This window comes from Panthera onca, chromosome C2 (genome assembly GCF_046562875.1).
Source record: "Panthera onca isolate mPanOnc1 chromosome C2, mPanOnc1 haplotype 2, whole genome shotgun sequence".
Classification (NCBI taxonomy): Eukaryota; Metazoa; Chordata; class Mammalia; order Carnivora; family Felidae; genus Panthera; species Panthera onca.
In genome coordinates, this window is record NC_138347.1 from 108,282,216 (window position 1) to 108,296,425 (window position 14,210).

A 14,210-nucleotide genomic window follows, 5' to 3' on the forward strand; every position below is an offset into this window, starting at 1 on the left:
GGGTCCGTGGCTTCATCAAATAGTCATCCCAGGTGACCAGTACTATGCCTAGCACAATGCACACAGGTGCTCCATAATATTTTTTAACTGAAGAAAAAGCACCTGTTAAAAATCTAGTTCTGTTAGCCTTTATAGGTCAACAATAACAAAATTATAAAACTGAGTCCCCAGAAAAATGAATATTAAAGATCTAACTGGAAACATTCATAAATCTATGTATGAAAAGTTCATAATGATCAAACTCAAAGAAAGCACAGTACAGCTAACCCTTGAACAAGGTGGGTGGGAGGAAGAGGCGGTTCATGGAACCCACCCCTGGAAAAATCCATCCATAACTTTTTGAGTCCCGAACTTAACTACTAGCAGCCTACCGTTAACCAATAATAAACAGCCGATTAACACAAATTTTGTGTTACGTGTGGTATTGTACTGTATTCTCACAACAAAGTAAGCTACAGGAAAGGTGGAGAAAATCACAAAGAAGAGAAAACACATTTACAGTAGTACACAAAATCCACATATAGGTGGACCCGGAAAGTTCCAACCTGTTTTTTAGCGTTCAACTGTATAGAGCCAGGTGTTAGGGCACACGGTAAGTACAAAAGGAAAAGGCAGAAAAAGAGTTCGGTGTGAGCTGGCATTGTTAGGGAAGGAGGGACTTGACATAAGACATAAATCAACTGGAAAGCCGCCAAGCCAGGCGTTATTATTCATCACTCGGTGCTCTTGCCTCAAGGCACAATTGGCACAGATTGTGGTATTCCCTCTCCACCCCACTAAACCCGCCTGTGCCTTCCCCTCGCGTGCGTGCGCGCGCGCGCGCACACACACACACACACACACACACACACGCCACTCCTACCACATCCACCCAAGGCAAAACAGACACTGAACCAATTTTATTTATAGAGGTGTACACACACACACGGTAACTTTTCCTGTTATTGCCCTCCGTCAAACTGGGAAATAAAACTGAGGAAGAGGCGGAGAACTGAAGTGGCTGGAGTGGGGAAGTCACTAGAACCCAGTTCCTCAATTAGTTTGCATAACAGAAAAATAAAGATTGGAAGGACACTTCCTCCGGTCCCCCCGCTGCAGGCGACCTACCGCTCCACCCCTCACCTCGTGATCTCACTCCCGGCCCCCGGCGCAGGGCACCGAAACAGCCCGCTGCAAACTCAGGACTCTTCCCCCGCGCAGCCCCTGCGCGACACCCGGACGCCGAGCCCGGGTCCGAGAGACGCCTCCTGCCGGCCGCGGCGATTTCCGCAGCGCCGCCCCCGGGGCCGCGCCAACTCCGCGCAGCGCGACCGAGGCGCCGCCCGGCCCGGCCAATTCCCGGCGTTCCGGAGCATCGCACCCTCGCCTTCCCCGCGGCAGGCTCCGGAGCGCCCCCCAAACCTCCCCGCAGCCTCGTCCCAACCAGCGACCCCCGCCCAGGCTTCCCCCCATCCCAGAAGCCCCTCAGGGCGCCGTCCACACTTAATTGCTTGCTCGCCTCCTCAACCGACCTTCCTGCGAGGATCGTCCTGCGAGTCTCAGAGGCTCGCAGAAATGAGCCGAGAAGCGCGGGTGGGGGGAAGGCGGTCGGCGCTACTCGAGGTGGCGGGGAGGAAGGCGAGGACTCCTGTGCCTTCAAAGTTGATCTGAAAACTGCCTGCAAACTTCTGGGCTGCCGCCGGAACGCGGGTCTGCCGAAAGGCTCCCCACAGCTGCCGTGCCCTGCCCCTCAATCTGCGAAGTGCTTCTCCTCACTTCGCCTCAGAGCGCTCCGGGTCCGCCCGGCGGGGGAGGCCGCATAGACGTGCCCCCGCGCCCACCCAGACCAAGTGGGACTGGGGAGACGCCGGCGACCCTGACTAAACCCTTCAATGTCTTCCTCAGATTTATACACCTGCCCGAGGCCGTAAGTGATTAAGAAGTGTACACCAATCCCATCCCGGTACTGACGGGATCCGAGTGAATTTGGTAGAAAAAGGCACAGTCTAAACATCAATCACCCCTAAATCCGTGAGAGGCTGCGAAGCCGGAGACCCCCGTCCTCGCCCACCATCCCAGCTAAGGTTTCTCGTCGGCTCCTCAGAGCCCACCCGGAGCCCTTTACCTGATCGCGCTGAGAGAACGGACCGCAGGAGCCGAGTCGCCTCACCGCCGGCTCGCCGGCAGCGTCCGCGCGGGAGGATCGGCGCGCAGGGCAGGCTTAGGCGTCTAAGGGTCGCAGGCCGGAGACGCGACAAGCAGCGCACTGGCCATTCCGCCACCGGGAGTGCAGAAAGCCGCAACCGCACTCCCGATCCAGCTCGCTCGCCTGTCACCCCGAGCTCTGCTTTAAAGTGGCTTCCGGTCGCCTCCTCTCTGCTGCCCCGTCGCGGAGGCGGAGCCTGGGCAGCGGGGGAGAGGGGTGGGGTGAGAGGGCCGGGCGCTCAGTGGGTGCCGGGAAGGAGGCCCGCCCCGCGTGCGCGTGCGCGCTCTCTGGCAGGGAGGCGCGCGAGGGGTGCCTGCGGCGGCCGCGTGCTCCCGCGAGGGGGCGTGTCCTTCCGCGGCCAGCTGGGTCCCCGAGGGTCCAGATCCACGCGCGGGCTGGAGAGCGCGCACGGCTGTGAAGAGGGTAAGTGTGCGCCCCGTGAGGCAGGCTCTACCTGACTGCAGACACGTGAAAGGTCACGGTGTTCCGAGGAAACCCGAGCACCCGAGAGGATGTGAAACGAAACGAGCGGTTTCTGTACAGCAGGCTTTATTTGCCTCGTAAGACGCCTCCTGCCCTTGACGCCGCTGGACCCCAAGAGGAGACAAACGGCTGCTACTGCCACTGTGGCCAGACGGGGTCGCCCTCCGCATACTTGACGGCCCGGCCCAGCAGCGCACCCCGGCCAGTAGCCTACCCGACGCGGTCGGTCGTGGGCACTCCTCCGTTTCACGGGAAACGTAGGCAGCGTAACAGAAGGGAAACCTACCTTTGGGGTTTTGACAGTAAGAGCGAGTGTATGTGCTTGAAAGCCCTTAAACACCGTAGTGAATAATTGATTCATTCAGCAAATGTTTGCTCAGTGTCTATTGTGTGTGTAACTAGGATTAGGCTACATACAACCTTGATCAGCTCAGACGCCATGCCTGTCTTCGTGGAACTTGCAGAGTACCATACACTCATCTTTAGTATATACATTGCATGTGACTTTGCTATAGTTTCTGGACCGTAAAATGGCTTGGATGGTAAGCCTCTTCCTATATCGAACAGCCTTTCAGTGGTAGAGGAAGAAACACTACGTTCAATTCATGTAATCCCTACATATTGGAGGAGAAAGGCCCTTTTCTTTTCCTGAAAGTTAATTATGGCTATATCCCCAACAGCTGGCAGAGGGAAGGGACCACAGCTTGCAAAGCTGTGCTCTCTGCCTGAGATCTAAACTGACTGAATTCCATAATTCGGAGACTTTCTGGGTTGAAAAAGAAGTCAACTATGACCTTACAAAACATGAAAGCCTATGAAAACAGGAGCTAAGCAGCAGTAGTAATAGAAGTAACTGTTTCAAGCTTTCTTAAACTATTCTATACCAGACTGGGTGACACACCAGCAAAGAATGGATTAAGGGTAGTACCTCCCCTGCAGGCGTATTTCACATTGCATCAAGTCATGGCCATTCAACTAAGGTAGGATTGGTATGGACAGAATTCAGAGGCTAATAGGTGAAATAGAATGCAAGTCTTTGCATCATGCTTACTAATGTGTGATTGGCCAAAGCAAGTCATATGACCAAACTCAGACTCTGTGTAGGAGGGGCCCATAAGAGGCCAGGAATATGAGAAGGTGTGGTTCATTTGGGGGGGGGGGGGTCACTTAGATTAAGGACAGACCACCTTAATCCAGGGATTAATAGTTAAACATTACTTCCAGAGTGTAGCCCTTTGGAATACCAATTTGAAGTCTTTCTTCCTCAGGCCCTGAACTCAAATCTTTCACCTTCTATTCCCTACCCACTTCCCCTGAGGCAGTTGAAAATTCTAGCTAGTTCTCAGCCTCTACTACTTTCAGAACATCAATAGCCCCAGAGAGAAAAATGGCACCAGGTTCTTGACTCACCACTCTTGGATCTAGGTTCCTCAGACTGTTAAAGGTTTACTACTCCAGAAGAGGTATTTTCCACAAGGTCCACCCCAAACGTGATCCCTGGAAGATAATGGGATAAAGAAGGTCCTCCTACAGAACAAAATCAGGAACTGACAGATTAAATGACCAAGGGCATAGATTTCTTGCTGGTTACCTAACAAGATATGTGATGTTCTGTGTACCAGTGTTCACTGTGTGTTTCCCATTTTCCCCACCATCCTGTACCTTGTCTATCCACCGTTACTTATTAGGAGTACGAGGCAAATAACTTTTCTTTAAAAGTTGGTTCCCAGAGCATGAAGAGCCACACAATGGGAGTATTCCATATCATTGGAACTTCTGGATCCTGGACTGTGAGCTCATTACAGTAACTGGATGAAACTTTGAGATTGTTTCTCTTAGGGAGGGGATAAGTATATTCCTTATATGAGAAGAGGGTTAGCAGATACTAATGATTGCCCCTTCCTTATCAGAAAGAGCCTGATACTTTTTAGAGGAAGGGGGAGGGCTAGCAATGTGGCTAGCCAAAAAACTCATTTTCCTAGATTTCATACTCTTATGAGTGGCCATGGCATATAATTCCAGACACATGGTGAAGATTTCTAGAAAACCACTTCTTCCTTAACATATATAGACACCCCTTCCATTTCTTCTTTTCTTCTTTCTCCTATAACACAATGTAAGGATGGAGATGGAGCCTCATGACAAAAATGAAAGTGAACATGATGAGGGAAATATAAAGAAGAGATCCCCAAGATAAGGATTCTGGAGCAGAAAGGTAGGAATCTGAGTCATTCATGATATCTTGAAGCTGCAGCAGCAGTCCTAGACTGGCTACCCCTGAACTCATTGTAACCCCAATTTGGTTAGACTGTTTTCTGTTATGTGCAGCTAAACATGTTATTAGCTAATACATAAACTATGATAAGTTAGCTTCTAACTAGTCTTCTTGCTTGGAAGCTCTATCAATTAGATAGCAACATGACCTTATGTCAAAAATATAAGCTGTCACAAAGTAGTACATCAACTCCTATAACATTCCCTGCCAGTTTCACAGGTATACCAAATTGTATAATTAAGAAATAGGTTTATTAAAGAAAAAATAGAAAGTAGAGAGGAGACAAGAATACTCATAGTTGAACCTTCTAAAGTCCTATTTTAACATCTTGCTGTGGTCTGTTTTATTCAAAGGTTTTTTTTTTTTTCTATCATTATTATTGTATTTTCGTATTTTTAACACTATAAATAGCTTTCCATGTTAACACAATCTTTTGAACAAATAGCCATTTAATAGTCTGTAACTATAACAAGTTTTACTTTACTGGGTCCTTGTCATAGAACTTGTCAATTCACTTTTTTAAAAAAAATCATTTATTCACTGAGTATCTACCACATTCAAGTCACTGGATTAAATATCGTAAGTAAACATACATGAATAAGTGGCTCCTCTCAAATATTCTTCAAAACTACAAAAGAAACCTATACATGCAACATATAGGGTATAGGTAGGTGTACACGTTTTATTTACATATGGCCCTATATATGGCCCTAAGACATTTAATTCTTTTTAAATGTATTTATAGGATTGAAACGTTCTAATTCCTTTCTGTGTATTCCTTTTGTCGCTAATTTCTGTTACCCGTGTCCACTGGATTTGCCTTGGCATGGCTGATCAATTCAGTAGAGCACTTCCAATGAACAACTTATTCATGTAAAAGCCAAGACTACTTACTGGAAATTTCAGGTGACCCAAGACCTCCCATTTTTTCCCTCCCATTTTTATTAACATAAGACATGCTATAAAGTATAAGTAACAGTATCTGTTGCTTTCTGTTTTCACAATTATTAGTAATAGCTAATTCCCCAACATCCTTATGGTAGAAAGATAATCATTTCTGGTTACCACACCGAGAAGGAAACAGTGACTAATGTGACTCAGCACAGTGAAAGACTCGAGATTTGAAAACAGAGGTCTTAGCTCTTAGCAATGCTATACTGAGATTACATGAACACAACCAACTTGCATAAATGGCAGACTGACAATTCCTTATCTGTGAGTGCTAAGTCCAGACTATAATGTTTTCTGACTATGTATATAAAGACAACTTATTATTTAACTTAAATGAAATTCATATGTGAATGTATCTAATATAGTCAAAGTGAAAGAAAAGTCAAACTTCTTATCTAGACAAAAGAATTACTATTGTTTTTAAACATACAATCTATTATTGAAAATTGTGTTTTGATGTTGTTATTAATGGGTCAGCCCCTGGAACTTACCTAACTTCCCTTTGAGGGGGTGCTGCACGCTTGGCATTCTAGAACAAGAAAAGTTTTGGGCTGAAATTTATTTATGTCAAGTGGGTTTAAAAAAAATTTTTTTTAACGTTTATTTATTTTTGAGACAGAGAATGAATGAGGGAGAGTCAGAGTGAGGGAGACACAGAATCCGAAACAGGCTCCAGGCTCTGAGCGGTCAGCACAGAGCCCGACGCGGGGCTCGAACTCACGGGCCGCGAGATCATGACCTGAGCCGAAGTCGGACACTCAACCGACTGAGCCACCCAGGCTCCCCTCAGGTGGGTTTTAAATATGGTGTTGATGCAGAAAGATTGGAAAATGCTGCTAGAGGATATGTCAGAGAAACTAAAGGTGTAGGGAATTTAATCAGCATGAAATAAGGGTGAATTAATTCAAAGCTCAGAGGTAGGTTGGTTTAGAGCCAGACATGAACATGCTTTGATAAATGTGAACTTAAGATTCATATTTTCATAAAGTGATAAAATATTAACCTTAAGGACTATTTCCAAATTTTAAAAATATTTCTCCTTTGTAATCTCTTTCTTGAGACTCACTTTTCTCTACCTCTGCTGAGGCAGTAAGGTACCTCTGTCTGGGAAAGGTAAAGATACAAGGCCTAGAGAAAATTAAGCATAAAATAGGAATAGCCTGAGTTCTATAATGTTTATGCCAGATCACAAACTATTCTGTTTATCTAAGATTTGCATTTGTCAACTGCCTAATCATCTGCTCGACTGTTCTTCTCACAGGATGCATGACGATCAAGTGTGCTCTTCAATCCCCTTCAAGTTTTGGACCTGTTGTGTAATTCCTACAGCACATAATCAAAGTGCTATTTGATCTAACTGGTTTGGGGTCTATATACAATGATCTCCTTGGAGGAGTCCCCAGATGTTTTCCAGATCATTCGTTCCGTTGATTCAGTACAATTTATTGGGTGTGTGTGTGCCAGGTACTAGTTATGCAATGATGACTAAGATAGTCCCTATTCTCTGTCAGTTTCTTATAAGTCTGTGAACTGACCACACAGATGACCTGCAGAAGTCTGCTGCAGATTCTCTTGCCCTATTCCAGACCTCCTGAACCCAAATCTCAGAGGCAAGGGATTCTGCGCTTTGAAGATGTTCCCTAGGTACTGTTGCTTTAGGAGTTCATAATCTTTTAAAACACTTGAGATAGTGGGAGATCGGGAGGGGACAGAGACTTGGGGGGAGGGGGAAGGTATGGCCAAATAGGAAAACAAACAAATACACTACGGTGTGGTAAGTGCTAAAATAGAGATATACAGGCAAAGCGCTGAGAATATATGAGGAGGAGTTAAGCCTAACTGCATAATGTCAGAGGAGAGAATTGCCAACAGGAGATTTCTTAAAGTACCTAGAATTATTATTCTTTAGCATGTTAAGAAACTCACTTGTCTACTTGGAGTACAACTAAAAAAACGCAATTACTTTTTGAAAATGAATTCCCAATTAAAGATGATCTTGAAAATCATGTTCAGAGATCCATCTGAGTTAACAGCATTTCTACTTGTAGGAGTTTATCTTAAGGATATAATTAGGGTGGGGCATCTGGGAGGCTCAGTTGGTTAAGTGTCCAACTCTTGATTTCTGCTTAGGTCATGATCTCACAGTTCATGAGATTGAGCCCTATGTCAGGCTCCATGCTGACAGTGCAAAGCCTGCTTGGGATTCTCTCTCTCTCTCTCTCTCTCTCTCTCTCTCTCTCTGCTCCTCCCCCATGTGCACTCTCTGCTCCTCCCCCACGTGCATGCTCAGAAAATAAATAAACTTTAGGGGGAAGAAAAAGGCTATAATTAGGGTATAAGCACAGGCTTGGTTACAAAGCTGTTCCCTGCAAATAAATCGTGCCCAAGTGCTCATTTACATCAAGTCCCAGAATCAGTTCTCTGTGGGACAACTTTCCTGTCCCCACTCATACTATTGTGAGGCCATGATAGTTTCCTTTTCTGCTCTTCAGACTCTACAAAGCCAATACGCAAGATTTTGTTTAGTGACAAAAATGGAATTTAGGAATTTAATTCATCAGGAGCCCTGGCTAGCCACATTGGGCAGTATCGTGTACACAGTATCAGTTTTCGCGTTGATGTCTAAACTTCAAAAATGGTGATTTGGCACACTGGCACACTAGCCATTCATTGAGGAAAGATGGTTTTCATGCCTACCTGCCTTTTGTTTGGACTCTTCCACTAGGCAGATGTCTCCTGGACCATAGGTTTTCAGTTTGGCCTATACATGAGAATTACTTGAGCCACTTTAAAAATAAACATCACTAGTCTCTACACAAGACCAGTCAAATCAGAATCTCTCAGGTGGGGCTTGTGCTTGTGAACAGGAACTATATTTATTTATTTTTTTCCTAATTCCCAGGAAAACACTTGACATAATCAGATCATTATGACCCCAACTCATTCATTCGTTTGTTTATTCATTGCCGAACACTTGAGCATGTGTTCTAGGCACTTTTAAGTGCTAGGAACAGAGCAGAGAATAAAATGGTCAACTCTTATCAACATTCTAATGGGAAGAAATAGACAAGTAGTATCAGGTGATGATGAAAGCTCTAAAAATAAGACATGGTAAGGGTATACAACCACATAATTTATCAAATAAAAACACTTTGAGAATAATTATTTATAATTATGCCAAGATAATGCAGATGAAACCAGGACTGCCCTGGATAAACTGAGATACATAGTCATTCTGGCTAAGGTATTAAAAAGCTATAAGGGAATGAGGTGCTTTTTAAAAATGATGTGCTGTGCAGGGAAGGCATTTCATAAATGAAAACATTTAAGCAGAAGCCTGAGGGAGATACAGGAGCTGGCCATGAAAATATTAGAGTAAGAGCATTCCAGGTAAACAGAACAGCATATGCAGAGGCTCTGAGGTAGAGGTAAGCTTGGCATGCCAGAGGAAAATTACAGAAGCCAGTTTGATTGGAATGAACAAAATAGAGTTCCGTTGAAGAAGTCAAAAGAGTGGCCAGATTTCATACCTTTTAGGCCTATGGTAAGGACTTTGGATTCTACATTGACACAGAAAGCTATATAATTTACTACATAATTTACATTTTAAAAAGATAACTCTGGTTGCTGTCTGTAGAAGAACCTTGTAAGATGGCAGGAGTGAAAGCAGGAAGATCAGTTAATAGTCTAGAGAAGAGATTATTGTGGTTCAACAAGTGTGGTAACCATGATAGTGATAAGATGTGATTAGATTCTGGATATGTGTTGAGGGTAGAGCTGAGAGGGTTTGCTATTAATTAGGTATGGGTTATGGGGGAAACTGAAGACACAGGAATGACCCCTCACTTTGTAGCTTGAGCAGTTAGAAGAATGTAGTTGTCAATCATAGAGATGGTGCAGACTGTGGGAAGCAGACTTTTGAGAGCAAGGGGAAACAGTGTAGTTTTGGACATGTTAATATTGAGACATAATAGGGGTGCTTGGATGACTCAGTTGGTTAAGCGTCCGACTCTTGGTTTCAGCTCAGGTCATGATCTCACAGTTTGTGAGGTTGAGCCCTCCATTGGGCTCCATGCTGACAGAGCAGAACCTGCTTGGGATTCTCTCTCTCCCTCTCTCTCTACCCCTCCCCTCCTCTCTCTTTAAGTGAATAAATAAACAAACAAACATTAAAACAAAGATTGAGATACAATAGATATCGAAGTAGAGATGGTTACGAGGCAGTTGGATAATGAAGACTAGCGCTTAGGGGAGAAGCTAGCATTGCTTGCTACCATGTCTAAGAATATCCGCATTTCTAAACCTACAGAGCAAACACACTGATTCCTTCATTTGACAAGGTTAATTAGGAGGGCTTAAAAATATATCTTTTTAAGTAAGTACTGGGCTGTATTTTGCATTTGCAGAGGAAGGAGATTGATTTTCACAAAGCCTGGAAGTGAGGTGTTGTCCAGTGGTGATGTGTCCACTCGTTTCTCCAACAAAGGTAAATTCTAATTCCTATAAACCTAAGCTAACTTATAGTTCCTATTACCCAACTTTGTCAGTGAAGATCCCACACAGGGAAGCTGACTGAATAAGAAATTACTTTGAGGCTAAAGAAGTGAAACAGTTGACATTTACTTATATGTTCTATGGGTTTAGAGGGAAAAAATAGCCAACTCCAAGTCAAGCATATTAAAATATGAAAATTAAAAAGTCAGTGAAGGCTCATACAAGTTTCTAGTAATGTAAGCATAAATCTCATTCTGAAGCAAAATCTTATATTATCAATTAGAGTTCCCATTATTTATTGACTACTTGCCTACAGATTCTAAAGAAGCAATTGTCTTTCTTTTTCAAATGTAAAACAGATGGAAATTTGCTGAATCAGGAAAATCTATATTAAGCAAAAGAAAATATTTCCAATATTATTTCCTATATTATTTTGATTTCATCTCCTGCCTGAAACTCTTATTTTTCACTTTCTGAGGAGTTAGCTAAATTAGAAGTCAAGAATCTGAATGACTTGTTCTCAATAATAAGCATGTTTACACTGAAGCCAAAGTAACCTCTTGGTTTTAAAGTTTTGCCAAGTCACCAAAACACAATGTTTCTTTGGTTAAAAATAAAGCTCTTTTGATGTGAAATCAATGAGACCATAAGAAAAAAGAAAACTGACTTTTTTTTTTTTTTTATCAGGCTTCAAAGTTAAAAACCAGGAAAGTTTAGCTGCATCACCAAAACTCTAGGTGCAGTCCTGTTGTTGGGCTATTTGCATAGATAAATGGCCCAGAAAAGGATTTGTTGATTGATGATCATTTTTATTCATTTATGGAATACCTGCTGTAAGTAGTTACTGGGCATGCAATGGTTAGCAAAACAAAATCCCTGCCTTCATTTAGCATATGGAAGAAGACAAATTTTACTCAAATAGTTACTCAGATCAACATATAATTACAAACTTCAGTAAATGCTTTGAAGAAGAACAGGATGCCATGACAGAGACCAACTTAGGCTAGGGGAGCCAGGAAGGGCATCTCTGGTGAAGAAAGATTTGGCTGAGTTCTTTCTTAATTTTTTTTTTTTAACATTTATTCATTTTTTGAGAGACAGAGAGAGAGCACAAGCAGGGGAGGGGCAGAGAGAGGGGGAGACACAGAATCCGAAGCAGGCTCCAGGCTCTGTCTGAGCTGTCAGCACAGAGCTTGATGCCGGGCTGGAACTCACGAAATGCAAGATCATGACCTGAGCCAAAGTTGGGCGCTTAACCAACTGAGCCACCCAGGCGCCCCACATTTGGCTGAGTTCTGATGATTCAGCATTAACTAGATCAGAGGGAGATGGGCAGGGGCAGTTAACAATGATCAGGGGATGGGAACAGCAAGTCCAAAGCCAGAATTGTGAAGGTGTGGCATGCAGAAGAGAGCTCCTGGGTCTGGAAAGTAGAAAGTGAGAAGGAGAGTGGTTGGAGATAATCTAGAGATATAGATTTTCAGGCCTAATTAAGGATTCTAAAGAAAAATAGGGGCGCCTGACTGGCTCAATTGGTACAGCATACAACTCTTGATCTCGGGGTTGTGAGTTCAAGACCCACACTGGGTATAGAGATTACTTAAAATCTTCAGGGGCATCTGGATGGCTTAGTTAAGCATCCAACTTTGGCTCAGGTCATGATCTCACAGTTCATGAGTTTGAGCCCCATGTTGGACTCTGTGCTGACAGCTCAGAGCCTGGAGCCTGCTTTGGATTCTTTGTCTGCCTCTTCTCTGCCCATCCCCCACTTACGCTCTGTCTCTCTCTCAAAAAAAAAAATAAAGATTAAAAAAATTTTTTAAATAAAGTATTTATAAAAAGAAGACAAAAATAGGCAGTCATTGAAATGTTTTAATTAGGAAAATGACATGACCATATTTTTATTTTTAAAAGTCAACTCTGGGGGTGCGCGCCTGGGTGGCTCAGCCAGTTAAGCATCTGACTTCAGCTCAGGTCATGATCTTGCAATCTGTGAGTTCAAGGCTCTCATCAAGCTCTGTGCTGACAGCTCAGAGCCTGGAGCCTGCTTCAGATTCTGTGTCTGTCTCTGTGATTCTCTCTTTCTGCCCCCCCCCGCTCCCCCCCCCCCCCCCCACTCATTCTTGCTCTCTCTCTCTTTCTCACTCAGTCTCAAAAATAAATAAACATTTTAAGAAAAAAGTTTAAAAGTCAACTCTGGGGTAAAGTGAACTTTCACTTCCAGTAATAGATTTGGTAATTCAGGCTAATATTCTTACTGAGGAAATCCACGTAAGTTGGACAAAATATTTTAAAAATCATTCTAGGAGCTAACATGAAGAATGAACGTAACAAGATCTGAGAGAAAGAAACCCAGAGAGGTGAGAATATTTAGAGCCACTTTTCCCAAAGAGGTGGCAGAGAAGCTGAACCAAACTTTTGACAGATTAACAGGGGAAGGGGTATAAAAGTTGAAGTCTGAGGAAGGTCAAGGGGCGTGACAACACGCAATAAGTTGGGAACCAAAGGACTACATTGGCAGTAATGGTAAACTAGAAATAGACTATCCCTTCTAGCTTCAAATCCTCTCAGGTCCCTCAATTGGATTAAGGTGATCTAGGATTGCTAGTGACCTTAATCTTTTGCCAGAAGCAAATATAAACCCTCCTTGGCCAAAGATATTATTTTAGACCTCAAACTATTTTTACAGTTATCTAAATGCAATATCTGACATTCACTTAAAAATAATCAGATAAGCATTCACAAAATGATGGGATATGTCAAAGGACACAGAAGAATCCATGAGTTGATAAAAATACTCAAACAAAGGGCAAAGAGAGGAGGGAAAACTCTTCTTTACAGAGGAATGCCAGTTAATAATGTAGATGGATTGATAGCATTAAAAAATAATTTTGTAACCACCAGAATAGTAAGTGATAAGGAAATGCTTATTAATGGATGTTAACACCACTGGGTAAACAATTGGAAAATAGGATATCCACATCGTCTCCAAGTATCTTCTTATGTATTATTAATAACAAAAGGAAAGAGGTATTTTGACAGTAGAGAAGTCTGATACACACCACCTTAACGAAATGATCACACTTAAAACGACCATTAACTGACATTATATGCTTTCTGATATGGTGAACAGAGGAGGACAAACCATCATCAATGTATTATTCTTATAAAGTATATATACATAAATATGTTTTTTAATTTGGCAAGCATATACTGAAGTCTAATTGCAGAAAATTAGACTTGTTTTAGGAGCTGTGGAGAATAAGACCTAAGATAGTATAGTAATGTCTTCTTTAAATTCAAGTTTATAAGCTAGTTGGTAAGATAAGCCATCCAATGTAATTATATTACAAGAATTATTTTATTTGCCAAGATTTCAAAGATTTTTTTCAAATGCCTACCTGGTCATCCAAGACTCTAGCACTCTCCTGTATAAACTATTGTCAATTGTCAATAGAAACAGTTATAACTCTGAAAGTAGTGCTTTCATTAGGACAGTTTGATTTGGAAATCTTTAATTTTGCCCACTGAGCTATATATAGGTCAATTTACTTCAACAAAATGTCAGAGTCTGTTATGCCTTGGGAACTTTATGGGCACTGGGCATAGATCTTCATAGTACTTTGCTAAAAGGCAAATCGTCCCCTGGGAGATGTATCTTTTTAAACTGCTGGTAGTCATTTCAATTTTAGTTTAAGGACTTTCCATCTTGAGAGTAGATTTTGACTGGGATAGAGAACATGAGGGCATTTGAGCACCCAAGGCATAAAAAGAGAGGTTTTCTTTGAAACAATCAAGTGAAGAAAATGGATGATGATTTTC

At 42.9% G+C, this 14,210-nt stretch overlaps 1 protein-coding gene and 1 long non-coding RNA gene across 6 annotated transcripts in view; one reads left to right on the forward strand and one right to left on the reverse strand.

Moving 5' to 3' along the window:
- TIPARP (TCDD inducible poly(ADP-ribose) polymerase) overlaps positions 1-2,356 on the reverse strand; it is a 29,183-nt gene extending 26,827 nt beyond the window's left edge. Inside the window, exon 1 of the mRNA XM_060639048.3 lies at positions 2,105-2,356. The gene's annotated coding sequence lies outside the window, so the exon portion shown is untranslated. The remainder of the gene's footprint in view (positions 1-2,104) is intronic.
- A 48-nt stretch (positions 2,357-2,404) lies between these two features.
- LOC132683296 (uncharacterized) overlaps positions 2,405-14,210 on the forward strand; it is a 31,308-nt gene continuing 19,502 nt past the window's right edge. The window contains exons 1-6 of one of the 5 annotated variants that reach the window (XR_013549808.1): positions 2,409-2,608; positions 4,790-4,883; positions 5,787-5,849; positions 6,514-6,684; positions 7,156-7,538; positions 10,301-10,380. This is a non-coding gene — a long non-coding RNA (uncharacterized LOC132683296). Of the gene's footprint in view, positions 2,609-4,789; positions 4,884-5,786; positions 5,850-6,509; positions 6,685-7,155; positions 8,115-10,300; positions 10,381-14,210 lie in introns of those variants that run through there. The other 4 variants (XR_013549809.1, XR_013549806.1, XR_013549810.1 and 1 more) reach the window with 4 other exon arrangements.